The sequence below is a fragment of the Calliphora vicina genome, chromosome 5 (genome assembly GCF_958450345.1).
Source record: "Calliphora vicina chromosome 5, idCalVici1.1, whole genome shotgun sequence".
Lineage (NCBI taxonomy): Eukaryota > Metazoa > Arthropoda > Insecta > Diptera > Calliphoridae > Calliphora > Calliphora vicina.
Window position 1 is genome coordinate 99925084 of NC_088784.1, and position 16483 is coordinate 99941566.

The 16483-nt window shown below is 30.7% G+C and overlaps 1 protein-coding gene across 1 annotated transcript in view; it reads right to left on the reverse strand.

The window, feature by feature from the left end:
• Nucleotides 1-16483, reverse strand: part of shn (schnurri) — a 162165-nt gene that overhangs the window by 116111 nt on the left and 29571 nt on the right. The gene's annotated exons all lie outside the window — the stretch shown is intronic.

Here is a 16483-nt window from a genome sequence, read left to right on the forward strand (position 1 = left end):
ATTTGTACTGCATACTTTAGGTAGCTTTTTTATTACAGTTGGCTGGACTGAAAAAACAATTCCGAATTTTAGCCCGAATTTTTGCATTTTTTTCTTTACAAACCATCTCCTGAAAATTTCGAATCGTTCTCACGAGATGCAATTACATACATGGACCATTTCATTATTATATATATAGAAGATGTTGTCTCTCTATAACAATGGTGCCCATTTCATTGAGCTTTAGCGCTGACTAACAACACACATATTCTTATTCTCTTTTGTTTAGTACATGTACATGATAAGCGGGTTTATTGCTATTTTTTATATTTTCTCATTATCACTGAAAGAAATATTTGGATTTTTTTAATATATTTCAAACTTTTAAAAAAGTGTTGTCTGGTTTCTTCCCTCAATTCAAAAAGGCATTTCTTGGCAGGCCTTCTTAAGTAGGTCTTCTGTCAGCCATCTAACATGACTAAGTATGCAACGATTTTGCAATATGGCCTTTAGAGAGGCCTTCCCTTCTGCATCTTTTTCCCACTGGGCAGAGTTAACCAAAACGTAAAGTAAAGGCTTTAAATTATAATGTATTGTTGCCTTTTTGTCATAAAGCGACACAAACATGGTTTTATTAAAAGCTAGCGTGCTACTTTGGCCGTTCGTTTTGTGTTGGTGTAAAAAGCCGATTAATGTTCGTGCCGCGTTGCTGAGTTTGTTTCTCATTGCCCTAAATGTAGAAATATGTGTAAGAAACTAGGAAAACCTAACAACAATAAAAACATAGTAAATGTTAGAGGCATTTGAAATGCCAAAGAAAGAATATGTCCAAAAGAATGTCATGACAAGGGCCGCTTAAAAAATAAATAAAGTTGTTCTTTTTTACTTTGCCAGCCACTCACTTAAGGTGAGAGCAAAAGAAAATAAAACTGGGTGTGTGTTTTATCTAAACATTCACTTTTAGTTGCAAACATACACACCTTATTTTTCCTTCATACAAACAGGGCCTACCCTAATGCATAGGGAAATGTTAGTTTATTTTCTTTTTTGTGTCGGGGTGGTTGCTTTGAATATTGAATTGAGTTGTTTAGTTCAAAATGGAATTAGAAAAATAAAAGTCCCTCAAGGGGCATTTGCCTTGTGCTTAAATGTTGCACACACACATACATATGCAAACGTACGCTTACACATTCATTGTCATTGTATTATATTTTTAATTTACCCAGCAGTTCTGGGTAACTAACCTCTATATTCATGGTTAAATATGTTTTAACAAGTGTGCGTTCTAGAAGAAAGTCTCCATAGGGAAAATAAGGTGTCGGTGATTCCAACTAAACTGAAAGCTTAGTTTTTTGGAGTAGACCATTTTAAAATCTTGGTTCTGGATCCAACGATAAAGTTTTTTTTTACGATTTTCTTTTTTTCATATTTTTTTTGGGTGAAACAGAATGACCAGTAATGTATATAATATTCTAAATAAGAACAAGTTGGTTTGGATTAGTTTTGTTTTCTATTTAATAGGTGAACATTTTGTGTTCAAAACATCCAAATTAAGGCACTGAAATCCTCATTTCCAATTTTTTTTTTTTAATTTTATAAAGAAGTAAAAATCATTGAAATATTTATTAAATATATTTGCAAAATGCGAATTTTGTAAATAAAATAATTAATTAATGAATAAATACACAATAAATTAGTACAATCATAAATATGGTGTGTGAGAGAGAGATAACCTTTTCAATTACAGTTCACTGCTGACGTCTGATATGTGCGTATATTTCAAAGCATTTGTTGTATTTTCTAATTCCAATTTTCGAGCTCTTAAAAATATATGAATATTAGCAATTTCAAAGTTAATAATGCGAATAAAATAATGTCTACAGAATAAAGTTATGTAGCTTAAATAAATATATTTAAAGATTAGAAAGACCCGATTTGTATGGAGGCAAAACAAAATATTCAATGACTATTTTCTAAAAAAAAACCTTAATAATCTACGATTCATTATTAGCTTTAATATGAAATATAAAATGATAAATTTTGACTAATAGTTCCAATTTTATTAACAGTTTTACTTTAAGAATTTTTCACTCATCAATTAAAAATTATATTATACAGTGTAACAGGAAAGTTATCCACCTTTTTTTATGGGTCCTTAAAGATTTGGTGCCTCGGTGTATTTTTTGAAAAAAAGTGATAATTTTCTCAGGCTCATATGAACATTTAAAATCAAAAAAACTTCGTCTTCAAGATCAAAATCGCAAAAAACTTTAAAAAAATATTTTTTACCTTTTTCCCCTGTTCAGGTCCATAGGCAGCAAACCGTTCGAAATTCAAGGAAACAATCAACTACAAAAATGTATCTAAGATCTCAATAAACAACTTTCTAGAACATATGAACTTTCTAGGAATGATCCTTAACACCGTTTAGGGAGGTCAATATAAGTTAGTAAGAAAAAACTAAAGGAATTAAGGCAGCTTAAACAAATTTATTTCGAATTTTTTAAAGTTTTATGCGATTTTGATCTTGAAGATGAAGTTTTTTTGATTTTATATGTTCACAATTTTTGTTCTTTATGACAAGGGCTACAACTTTGCCTCAGAGATTAAATCAAAATTCCGAACTATTTGCAAGATATGAGTCAGAGAAAATTATCACTTTTTTGCAAAAATGACACCGAGGCACTGTGGTTCCAAATCAAAATCTAGGTGGATAACATTTTTTTGGCGCTCTTTTTATATAGAATTGGTATCTCCGATTCAAAAAAAAAAAAAATTTAAAAGATCAATATAAACTTTTTTTCAAGTTACAGTAGGGTCTAGATCAGTGGTGCCCGAACACATACCATCAAAGCTTTGGTTGTGTTGGTAAAACAGCGGATAATTTGATTTGATTTTGTTCTCTGAGATGAAAACAAAGCAACAAACACATGATCATTATAAGAAAACGCACAAGTAAGCTTATAGTGTATGTGTATCAAAGTAACGTCAGCAGAATTTTCTTGCCCTATTACGCGTGCTAGGAAATTGTGATTTCGGGCACCACTGGTCTAGATATACATATAAAAAACATTAATAAAAAATTAAAAAAAATACGTTTTCATGTCTTTCTGTAACTAAATTTTTAAAAAGATCTGTATTTACTATATTTCAAGTTACAGTAGGGTCTAGATATATAAAAATCAATAATAAATAAAGTAATATTTCTAAAAATTCCATTCCGTAAAAATTAAAAAAAAGTATTTCGGCGGGTGCTGGCGGCTACAATTTTTTTACAAAGACATTCCCCAGAAGTTTCTTTAAATGATGTATATAGTCATTGGACGGGCTTCGACGGTCTTTTTTTTTTGGCAAGCTATATAACATTCTTAGAAAAAAAAATATCAGTATATTTGAGAACCAAGTTTAAAGGACTATAACAGGAAAATGGAGAGGCCCATAAATATAAGATATACATTTAATAAAAGCCTATATCAATGTTTATCTATGTTTTGAAGTATGAATTTCTATATGGTAAAACCATTGAGATAAATCTAATTTAGTAAAGCAGTAAAATATTAAAAAAAATAACGAAAATATGATTCAAAATTTGTTGAACTTCTGGCGCTTCTGTCGAGAAAACGAAATGTCCAATTGAAAAACCCATTTGTATTGGAGGAGACCAGATTGTCAGCTTCCGAAAAACTTAGTTTTTCCAAATTCTGAAGATGCCGATTTTCATAATTTTGTCCACCTAGATTTTGATTTGGAACCACAGTGCGAGGCCCCAAACCAAAAAAACTGCATGACTTTGGGCAAAACTGGGAGAAACGGGTCTTTTTATGAATAAAAATTTAAAAAAAACTTTAAATTTTTGGAAAAAATTGGAAAATTTGGAACAGCTTTGAAATAAATTTAAAATTTCTGATACAAAAATTATATATATTTTCTGTGCGTGGAATAGGTAAACAAAAAATCATAAAAACCTTAAAAAAAGGAACATTTTTATCCCCTGATCCAGCTCAATAAATACTGAGGACAGCACAAATATGTTGAGAATTTGTTTTTAGCAAATTAAGTTTTAATTGTGGTTGAAAACATTAATAATTCTTTTGGTCTTTCTTAATTTATTTAGCCTCTAAACATGCGTATGAGTGATATTATTAACGATATCTATTTAAAATTAATTATACGCAACGTTGAATGATGATAGAGGTTATGTAATTCGATTTTATTTCTAACCAAGATTGAATTTTCGTATTTTTTTATAAAACCAGCCCATATTAAATGTTCTTTATATTTTATATTCCATTTTTCAAAGGAATATAAAATATTACATTCAAAGGAATATAAATATTTGCTATTGTTGAAAACTTTAGTTAAATTAAATAACTTAGAACATTTTTCGGGAAATAAATCTGTAATTTCTAAACCCTTAGTCTAATTTAAATGAAATTTGACATGCACATAGAAGAAGTATTGCCAAGTTTAAGTTTGGAATATTAACAGCATGGGACTACCACAGGCGCAGCCAGGCGTTCCCAAATTAGGACACCTCGGTTATGTTCAATTTTTAAAACGATCCTATTTCTTCGTCTTTCTTCCGATTTTAAAAATCTCCTCGTTAAGCTTTACAGAAAACCTGGATATTCGCATTTGAAAATTAAATTTTCAATATTTTTACCCACCCTACTCAAGTTTTTTTATATCAAAAGGTTTTTATATTTCTCGATTTTCTCCACTTTTCTTTTATTGGACTTACAACAAATTAATATGTTAAACATAAAAAGAATTGTTTAAAAATTGTGACTGACTCCAAAGTTATATTCATTTGAATTTAAAATTTTTAAAAAAGCAATTTTTCGCTAAGTACTTTTTTTCTTTTTTAGTTATCTAAAAAATTTCTAAGAAGATGTATTAAAAATGTATACTTTTTGAAAAGCCAACTTTACAGTAAATATTTTAAATGAAAACAAAATTGTAAATTGTTAATACCGAGGAAACCAGGTCCACTCAAAAAACGCCTATTTTTTTATGTAAAATTCAAATTTAGGGTAAAAATTCTCAAATCGCATAATTGATATCAAAATATAGTAACCCGTTTTAGATAACCAAATATGTTCTTAATTATTTTGTAAAGGCTTCCGATAACCCCGACCCTTGGTATAGATATTATAGTCAAAAATCTAAAAAATCACATTTTTTTTAACACTTTTTTTGGGAATTTAAAGCGGGATTCAGGATTACAAATTTGAAAATTTAGTTTCATTTTTTAATTTTGAATAGAAAAATCTATAGTAGATTAAAATTTCATTAAAAAATATTCATAAATAAAAATTTTATTTCAATCTAAACTCAATGATAACCGGTTTTTTGTCATATTTTTCCAAAAAATATTCCATGAATTATTTAATTGTCAAAAGTTATATATAGTGTTGGAAAATAGACAAAATCCCCTATCCATTGATATATAACAGGTCTTTCTTGCGATTTTTATGTGGCAAATTAATTAGGGAAAACTTAACAACTCGCTGAGAATTCGAAATAATGTGGTGACCAAATTTGAGGGGTCACGCACTAGCCCCCATTACACTTAGGAAGCTGGACAACTGTAGATTAGCTCCAACCATGTTAAATTTCGTAATATCTCTAATAGTTCACGAGATACCAAATTATTTCCAAAAAAGCGTTTCTAAACTTTGAGTCGGTATTATTCTGAGAATATGCGTATAAGTGATATTAATTATGAAATTTATATAAAATTAATCATACGCATCGTTGAAAGAAAACCCTACAATTTAAGAAAAAATTAATTCTTTGCTAAATTTTCGCATATTTTTCAAATAAAAGGTGCAACTGAATAATATTAAAGATGTGTAGAAAAACTTTTATTTTGTTAAAGAGAAATACCTACTAAAAACTTTGTATAAAATTACAGCCAACCCACAGGAAATTCATATTCATAGATTCTCTTTTAAAGTTTATAAATCAAGTTAGACACATGTAAGCAAATAAAACGTTTAAGCCCCCCACCTAAACACACTAGCACAACATGGGGGTTTTTTGAAACCAAAAATATTTTCACAACATTCGGCACACACCTTCTAACTGTCAGGCATGCACATACATATACGTATAATAGGATGGCTCCGTTTGCAGACAAGAAAAATAAAGTCGTAAAGTTCTCAATTAAAATATAAGTTTAGTTTGTTTGATGAGACCACGTTACCTTAGAATGATTGAAACTTTTATTTTAGTTGGGAACATTCTTACTTTTTGTGGCCACCCTAATTTACAATACATATATGTTTGTATCTGGAAAGTTTTGTGTTTTTGCAAGGTCTTTTGAATGTGTTTGTTATAGATACACTCTTACACTCTTCTTTAGCTTGTTGTACATTTTGTTTTTATGTTTTTTTCTTCTTCTTCTTCTCTTTCAATTTATAACAAAACTTCAAGTTTGTGTGTTCAACAGCTGCTACAAAATACTGGCTGCCACACACACTGACTGACTGACATGTTATGTTGTCTTGCTAGCGGTGTTAAAACGGGAAACAGTTTTTATTTTTATCTTTTTTTTGCCAAAACAGTACCAAGAAAAGACATATACAAACTGTTTGCCGCCTTTGAAATTTTTAGAAAAGACACACACACACCTTACAAACATGGGTGTTTGTAATGTTGCAACAATAATGAAGCACAAGTTTAACAACAAACACCAGATAGTTTTTGTGTTGATTTTCTTGTTTTTTTCTTTCTTCAATTTAAATGGCATAAAAATTAACAAATTAAATAACAATGAATAAGATTCAATGGAAATTTATAAATAAATTTGTGTTTAACAGCAAATATATTGATCAAAGACAACTAGCTTAAGGTAATTTCAAAATTGACCATGTTTCAAACTCGATATAGCCATGTTGAAATCAACTTTCTGTAGACCCCAAATAACTTACATACATGATTCATATATCAATATATCCGCTATAGACCCGGTTCGGTTGCTATTTAAAGTCGTGAAAATCCACAAATGACTGAGATATAAAACCGGGGCAACCTCGATTTTCGGCCTATTTAATTAAATTAATAAATGAAATATAGTCAGCTTAAACAATTATTTTTGCCCTTAAAATGTAGTAATAAGCACTAAAGTATTTCAAATCTGTTTGAGAATAAACATTTTTTATCGTTTTATATTTTTGATATTAAAATCGGTTTAGAAATTACAGATTTATACCCAAAAAGTAAAAACTACAAAATATTACGTTGGTTGGCCACACTAACTAAGTTCACATGCTGTAAACAGAATCCGCTATACCAGTTTTTCTCATAACAACAATTTCGACAACAACACTGAGGCAAACACCAGCATTTGTTTGTTTTGTTTTTCTTCCATTGTTTACTTCTCCCCTCGTGTTTTCAACAAAACAGACAATTATTTCAACGAGTCCTCACGACTATATTTCGTACACAAGAAACCAAGTGTAAACGTTGTTGTTGTTGTTTTTTGCTTTTAGTTCAACTTATTGTTATTGTTTATTCTTTTTTTGTGTTGCTCTTTTTCTGCTGTTTTGATATGATTTCCGAAAAGAACTTGTTGTTGCTATGAATACATGCTGCTGCTGCAGAGGTTCACGATGATGGTGATGACGACGACAACGATGTGAATGATGATGTTGTTGTTTTTGCTCAATATTGATTGTTGATATGCTTTTGTTGTTATTATTGGGCTGTGTTGATGCAGTTAAACTTACTGTGGGTATGTGTATGCTTGTTTATTATTATTACACACTCGCATTACACACTAACTGTTTGTGAAGTGAGTGCGGGAACAGGCGAGTGAGTGAGTAAGTGAGAAAGTGTATAAATGTTTGTGTGTTTGAATGTTTTTAGTTGTTACTTAGAATGACTGAATGTCTGCTGCTTGTTTGTTAAATACAAAGCGACTGCATGCATGGCTTTATGAAATTATTTGTATTTGTTGGCGTAGGTACATAAATATACATACTTTTGTACGTATTATGTATATGTGTATGTATGTTTAAATGCCGTCTTTGCTGGTGTGTCTCTATATAAACTGCCCCCATTAAAGCAAACATTATAATACAAATGCACATACATAAAAACATTCATCTGTATATTTGTTTAAATGCACAGAGTGTGTATAAAATTTATATTAAAATCGAAACCGGTATGACGTGTTCATAGCTTTTGGGTGTTATTACTTGATATGAATTTTTTTGCAGTCTTTTATTTTTTATTTTTTGTTTTATTTAAATATTAAATATCTATACACACACACAGATACATACATACATATGTAAATAAATAAGTATGTTTATATGAATGTAGGGACATTACACTGCATATGGCGGGGATTTTTCTCAGTCTGTATGAGTTTGCATGTAAGAGATGGAAAAGTTCTTGCAATTGGACGTGTTTCATCCTGTAAATATTACCAACTTGAACATAAAAATTCTATATTGAATCTAGAACGCGACATTAAAGTGAAAAATAAAGATATCTTATAATTTTTGTTCTTTATATCATTTTGCGATATCATTTTACTAGGGCTGTTTCCAATATATCATCAATAAACATGGAATTCAGAATGCGACAAAAAATTTAACTCATTTTAGAGAATTGCAACATTATTTTTTTAAAACTAAAGTATAATAAAGTGAATCCATTGTATTTTGGAAGCAGTAAAAACATTTTCTATAGAAAATCTTGTGTAAGACAGCATTTTCCATAGAAAATCTTGTGTATAAGAGTATTTTCTATGGAAAATCATGTGTATAACAGTATTTGCTATAGAAAATCTTGTGTATAACAGTATTTTCTATAGAAAATCTTGTGTATAACAGTATTTTCTATAGAAAATCTTGTGTATAACAGTATTTTCTATAGAAAATCTTGTGTATAACAGTATTTTCTATAGAAAATCATGTGTATAACAGTATTTTCTATAGAAAATCATGTGTATAACAGTATTTTCTATAGAAAATCATGTGTATAACAGTATTTTCTATAGAAAATCATGTGTATAACAGTATTTTCTATAGAAAATCATGTGTATAACAGTACTTTCTATAGAAAATCATGTGTATAACAGTATTTTCTATAGAAAATCATGTGTATAACAGTATTTTCTATAGAAAATCATGTGTATAACAGTATTTTCTATAGAAAATCTTGTGTATAACTGTATTTTCTATAGAAAATCCTGTGTACAACTGTATTTTCTATAGAAAATCTTGTGTATAACAGCATTTTCCATAGAAAATCTTGTGTATAACAGTATTTTCCATAGAAAATCTTGTGTATAACAGTATTTTCTATGGAAAATCTGTGTATAACAGTATTTTCTATGGAAAATCTGTGTATAACAGTATTTTCTATGGAAAATCTGTGTATAACAGTATTTTCTATGGAAAATCTGTGTATAACTGAATTTTCTATAGGAAATCTTTGTTGAATATAAATTTATTCAAAGTGTTGACCATTGTTAGCTATGACCTTTTCACATCTTTCTGGCGACATATGGTTTCCGAGCCAAAAGAATTGCACATCTTTTGAGGCCAAGAACAAATTAACCTAATATCGAATACTCTGTTCCAAAATGAAGTCTATGAAGTCCAGAGAGAGCGTTCTTCTTCGATCGAAACAAATATAAGTCGGACGGGGCTAGGTATGGACTATAAGCATCCAAACCACATCAAGCTAAATATTTTTAACAAATATTGCAACATATGGCCGAGTGTTGTCATGATGGAATAATTCAGTTTCATGTCTGGCCGCATATTTTGGGAGTTTTGCGGTCAATGCTCGCTTCAAACGAATCAGTTGTATTCGGTACATGTTCCCTGTTATGTTCTGTCCAGATTTCAGCAGCTCATAATAGACAGGAACCTTTTAATCCCACCAAAAACAGAGCATTACCTTAGCGATATGGATTTGTGGCTTTGGTGCCGATTCGGCTGGTTGGCCGGGCTTCATGTACAATCTCATACACTTCGGGTTATCGTAATTTATACATTTTTCTTCGGAAGTAATGATTTTGTGCAAAAATTATTTGCTTTCATAGCGTTCAATCATCATTTCAAACATGCCAAATCGTATTTCAAGGTATCTCGGCTTCAATTCGTATGGTACCCAATTTCCCTGTTTTTGCATGAATCCGGGTGCTTGAGTAGCTCCCAATGATTTAGCAAGCTCTTTTTATTTTTTTACAACAATCTTTATGGAGTAATGCCTCCAATTCTTGGCCTTCAAAATTTTTGGCTGGGCTGGCCGCTTTCAAAAGATACACCATATATTGTAAATCCTGCATTTTTAAGTCATACCTCAAATATATGATGAAAATCAAAAATGTTAGAGAATATGACTAAAATAGTTTCATACGCATCGGCGTGGCGATACTTAGGCAAGCTAAAACTGTTCGCTTTAATAATTTTTCTCGTTACGCGGTAAAGTTTTGTTGGCGTAAATATGCCAAAGGAAAAAAATGTCAAAATAAAGCTTAAGCTTTATTTTGACTTTGAGATTTAAGTATGTATCGCTTTTTTAAATCTAACCAATATTTTTGATTTTCTCTGAATTTCCTATAGAAAATTCTATGTATAACAGTTTTTTTTGAAAATAAGTTATGAAAATAATGAAAAATTTAAATCTTAATACTCCGAGCCCCATTTTCTCAATGTCTGGTTATCGTTTTATAAATTTTATTTTGTTAAAGAATTTTCCATCCCTGAATGGAGGTCTTTCATTAAAATTTCTTGCTCTTTGTAGATGAGTGTGTGTGTATGAGAGTGAGTGTGCTAAATTATTAAGAGAACTATATTTTATAATATTTTTTGCGCGTTTTTACTCGTACTTTTTTATTTGTTGTTGTTATTGTACGTAACACTTGCACGACTTTATGTCGCCACATTTATTGATAAAAATTACACATTGTTGTTATTGTTGTCTCTTCTTTGTATGTGTTTTTGTTGTAGTGTTTTATTCTTGTTCTTTTCTAAAAGTTAAAAAAAAAACTTGAATATAATGGAATTGTTGCTGTATATTTGTTATTATTGTTTGTATACGAGTTTAATTCTCTTTTATAGAGCTTTGATTTCTTTGATAAAGTTTTTTTTTTTTGCCTTTTTTCATTTCATTTCCATTGTTATGTTTGGTATTTTAAGCCGTTTTGAGTACAATTTGAGTTTTCCACAATCAACAGGCTGTGCAATTTATATGGGTTTTTTTTCTTGTTGATTTTTAGTTCAAATGGTATTTTTGTTTGGGATAATCCTACAACAAGATTTTTGTTGGGTTACTGAATAAACATATCGTCTGTGTGACTTTGAAGTTGTTTAAAAATAACTTATTGAAAAATCGATTTTTTTTAATTAAACAAAAATTATACTTTGGTGAAGAGTATGTATTTATGATTAGTTACAGACGAATTGTAGCTTTTACTCTTACCACTACCTCTGTAAGATAGACAATTCATATTATTTCAGTATAATAACATTTCTTCTATGCAAGATTTTATCTCAAATTATTTTTATTTTTAATTCTAGGGGTGTACAAAAAATTAATAAATTGTTTTCCTGTGAAAGTTAAAGATAGAACAAAAAATCTGTGGTTTCTTTTTAAATACTCTGTTCGTCCAGCATTGAAGGATATTTCTTTTGTTAATTTTTTTCAACTAAAATAAAAAAGTTTTGAAATAATGAATGAAAGTGATGAAATTTAAATTTTAAGAAGAAAAAATGCAATATTTTTCACATTGACAAACTGTAGACAAACCAGTTATAACAACTTCCCATACAAAATTTGTTTTAAAAACCTGTAATAAATTTAAAAATTGATTATGAAAATATAATGCCTTTTAAATTTAAATCGTTGGCACTGGGAAATTATGCGAGCTGTTAATTTAATGAATTTTGTTTTTTTAAGGTCTTAAATTTTTAGAATTTGTTTAAGAAAATTTTTAAAAATTTGAGAATTTTTGGCCGCTGATAAGAATGTTTAAATGTTAAAATCATATCAGAACATTTATGATTCTTGTAGAGGTGAAAATGGCATTCGGCTATAAATTTTCCGAAAACCTTTACATAAGCAAGTTTCATCGTTTTCACAGTGAAACTGTAGTCTACAGTTTTGTTGGGAGGTCGTCTCACATACGTTTTTTAATCAGATTGAAACAAGTTAAACTTGGATTCGTCGATCCAGAGAACTATATTCCAATAAATTGAATTTTTTTTAAGCATTTCGTACAGCTTCTTACAACATTTTTTGAGAAATTTGTCTTTTTTGTGCATATGGATATTTTATTGTCTTTGTGGATGATATTTCTTCATTTATTTGCTGTCCAATTTCAAACTTTATTTCGCGCGAAGACAAAAATTGATATCTCTTACTGGTCCTACAAATGGTCTTTCGTTATCTAGACTTCCTGGCTGGGGTTTGACTTATTATGCAAGTGAAATGCCGCAATTACCTTTTCTTTGGAAAAACCTGACTTTTGTTCAATAGCTGACATTATCAGTTTTACATTCTGATGACGCTGCACAATTATTTGGTGTATGACTTAAAAATGTGGGATTTACAATAGATAGCGTATCTTTTGAACGCGGTCATTTATTCTCACTATGTTATTGAATTTTATAATGTAAACAAAGATTTTTTGCTTCGAAAATGTTGAATTTTGTGCCAACAAAGCGTCATATGCGGGAAGTCTTGCTTAACTTCTTTAATTTGTGAAAAAAGTGCTGCTGAAAAACATGGATTGCTTACCAAAGCTTATGGTGAATGTATTTAATGTGCGAGAGATGGTTTTTTCCAGGCAGACAGGTTTGAAGACCAAGAATTGGAGGCATTAGTCCATGACGATTGCTATCGAACTCAACAAGAGTTTGCAAAATCATTGGGAGCAATTACAAAACATTTGCAGGCTGCATAATTCATTCAAAATCAGTGAAATTTTTCCTTGAAAGACGATTTTCCATATCCGAAATGATGTTTGAACGCTATAAGGGAAATAATTTTTGCACCATATCATTACTTGCAATGAAAAATGGATCCATTACGATAATCCGAAGCATAAGAGATCTTATGTGAAATCAGGCCAACCAGCCGAATCGACACCAAAGCCAAATATCCATGGTACTAAGGAAATGATCTGTATTTGGTGCCAGTAAAAGGGTCCTATCTATTAAGAGCTGCTGAACTCTGGCCAGATCATCACATGGAAAATATACCGAAAGCAACTGATTCGCTTGAAACGATCATTGGCCGAAAAACGAGCAGAATATGCGGCCAGACATGAAACCGTAATATTCCATCATGACAACGCTAGGCCACATATTGCAATGACTGTTAAAAAGTATTAAGAATTAAGTGGTTGAGAAGTTTTGATTCAACCGCTTTATAGACCAGATCGTGCCCCATCCAACTACTATTTGTTTCGATCGATGCAGAACTCTCTCTCGAATAGGCTTTACTTTGAAATAGAGTATCTGATTGATTCGTCCTTGGCCTCAAAAGATGAGCAGTTCTTTTGGCTCGAAATCCATATGTTGCCAGAAAAATGGGAAAATTTCATAGCTAGCAATGGCCAATACTTTGAATAAATTTTCCTTCTATATATATAAAAATTAAATGGTCCATGTATGTAATGGCATCACGTGAGAACGACTGAAGCGATTTGGCTGATTTTTTTTATTCGATTCGAAATTTTCAGGAGATGGTTTGTAAAGAAACAAATTCAAAAAATTCTGGGTAAAAATCGGAGTTTTTTTTTGTTGAGTCCAGTCAATAAAAAAGCTCCCTAAAGTATGCAGTACAAATTTAGATATTTTATTTGCAAATAAATAAGAACAGGCAGGTGTATGTGGGTTGGAGAAACTTGAAGATCTAACATTAGTAAATGCTACCGGGCGAAGCAGGGGCGGTCAACTAGTATTGTATAAATATAAACGAACATACTTGATATAAAATATACGTTTTAGCAGCTAGAAATTTCTTTTTGACAATTTCGATAGCAATTCACGGCGTTTACTCAGCTACTTTATCGCAATATTCTTTATAATTTAGTGGATCTCTTGATTTTTTTCTGAAGTACTACGTTAGTGTATACCTCCTCGTTTCAAACATCTAAATATCCATGTTAAAATAATAAAAATATACTTACGATAGCGAACGCGACTTTAAAAATAAAATGCTATTATTACATGTGATTATTATAAAGCCATTCAATTTTGATAGGAATTACAAATTTCAGCCACTTGAGCACGATGGCCGAGTACTGATAACAAGCGTTGATGTAGGTACTAGAATGCGACATTAGAAAATTAACAAAATTTATTTTGAACAAACATATAAAATTAAATTAAATTTCAACAATGTTTGGCAAATATTGATAACGAGCTAAATTCAAAACAAAGAATTTGTCTATATTCTAGGAAGCTTTTAAAGGCTGCAACAATTCGTAGAACTGCCAAATATTGGTTACTTATTTAAGGCCACTTTAAAAGTTTTACAAATACAAATGTAACAATAGCAATCATCATAATTCAAAACACATTTTACTAATCAAGTTAAGAATATTATGGACATACTGAGAGAGACAGAAATACAGACAGACTGACTGACTGTTAAAGGAGGGGTTTATTTATAAATATTTCATTTAACAAACAACTTTTCACACTCCCCCTGCCACCTTAATGCTCATAGTAAGTATTTATGGTGTGTATCCTTGATTTGAAGTGTGTTAGGGGAAGGAGAAATACATATATTTTATTGCTTGGGAGTAAGTATTTGGTTGAATGTCTGTCTGTACCTTATGTAGAGCAGCAATAACAACAACCACCGCTAAAAACCCATAAACGTGCCGGTCTTATGAATTTTACAATTTTCTGTTGCTTTTTTTCTTCTTCATATTATTTCTGTTATAGCCCTGTCATTTAGGCCAGGGCTGTTGTATCTCTAAGCAATCTTAAAATAAAATCATCGTCTTCTTTGTCGTCATCATCACCACCTCCATCCAGCTCAATAATTGTAGCCATTCACTCCACTGTATCGTCTGAAGTTAAAGTTAAATTTGTTTTTTTTATTACAGTTGCTTGCTGTTCCTTGAATTGTTTCTGTCTTTTTCTTTTACATTGTGTTCTTTCTTATTTTTGTTTTTTTTTTTATAAAAGGACCTTTTTATTGTTGTTTAAAACTCAACTAAGCAACAGTGTATTTATATACACATTTGTGTTTCTTTATCTGCGGAACCATGTTGTTAGTACGCTACACACCGTCATAGCACTTGAGAGAAATGGAAGGAATCTTTAAAATCGCTTTATATGGGCCTTTGTGGCACCATCTGTGCTAGAATTCGATCATTCTAGTTTTGTCCGTTAACATCATTCATGAAGCTACTGGAAGGAAGATGGCTTTGTGTAGAAATAGTAGCAGCGATTGCAGTCGGTAATATAACCGCATTATTGTACATTATAAAGTGTAATTTAAGTGAATTATAAACGTAAATATTGTATAAAAACACACAGTGTCTATTTAAATTGTTGTTGTCCAAATTTGAATAAATATATGTAGAGTGGTTACAATTTTAAAGTACTAAACTGCTTCTATTTGCCATAAAAGTATTCGGTTTATTTAAAGGAAATAAACCATCGTTTTTAAAAGGTAAAAACGTAACAATATAATAAAATGTTTGTTATTTAACATATCGCAACAAATTTCTTGTGGAAAAATAATCCCAGAATTCCCAAAAAAATATTTAAAAAAAATCCAAAAAATGGGAATTTTCGGATTTTTTGCCCATTGCAACCACATTTGGTTCGATCACAAAGGCTTCTATGGCATATTAAAAATATAGTAAGGTACGAGGGTGGATCAATAAATCCACGACTTTTAGAATTTTTAGACTCTTGAGTTGAAAGAGCAACACTGCTCCTATCAACAGGCAGTTGACTCCTGTCAAAATTTGAACAAACTATAACATGTAGTTTGTATTTTACAGCCATTTCCAGCAGACTGTCTCGTGGTTTGATGAGAAATTGGGAAAAAAGGGAATTTCGTTTGCTCATTAAGCATTATTTATCGGGAACTCTGCATCATCAACATATGGATTTCGAGCCAAAAGAACTGCTCATCTTTTGAGGCCAAGAACGAATCAAGCGAATATCGGATCCTCTTTTCCAAAGTGAAGCGTATGCCAGAGAGACAGCCTTGTGCATCGATCGAAACAAATTGTAACTGAATGGAGCTGTTGAGGAAAAACTTCCCTACCCCTTCATTATAAATACTTTTCAACAGGTATTGCAACATTTGGCCCAGTGTTGTCATCATGGAATATTACTGCTTCATGTATGGCCGCATATTCCGAACGTTTTTCAGCAAATGCTCGCTTCAAACGAATCAGTTGCGTTCGATACAGGTTCCTTGTATTGGTCGAGTCTGATTTCATCAGCTCATAATAGATAAGACCCTTTTGCCTTCTCTGGATCCGTCACTGCCTTAGCACCAT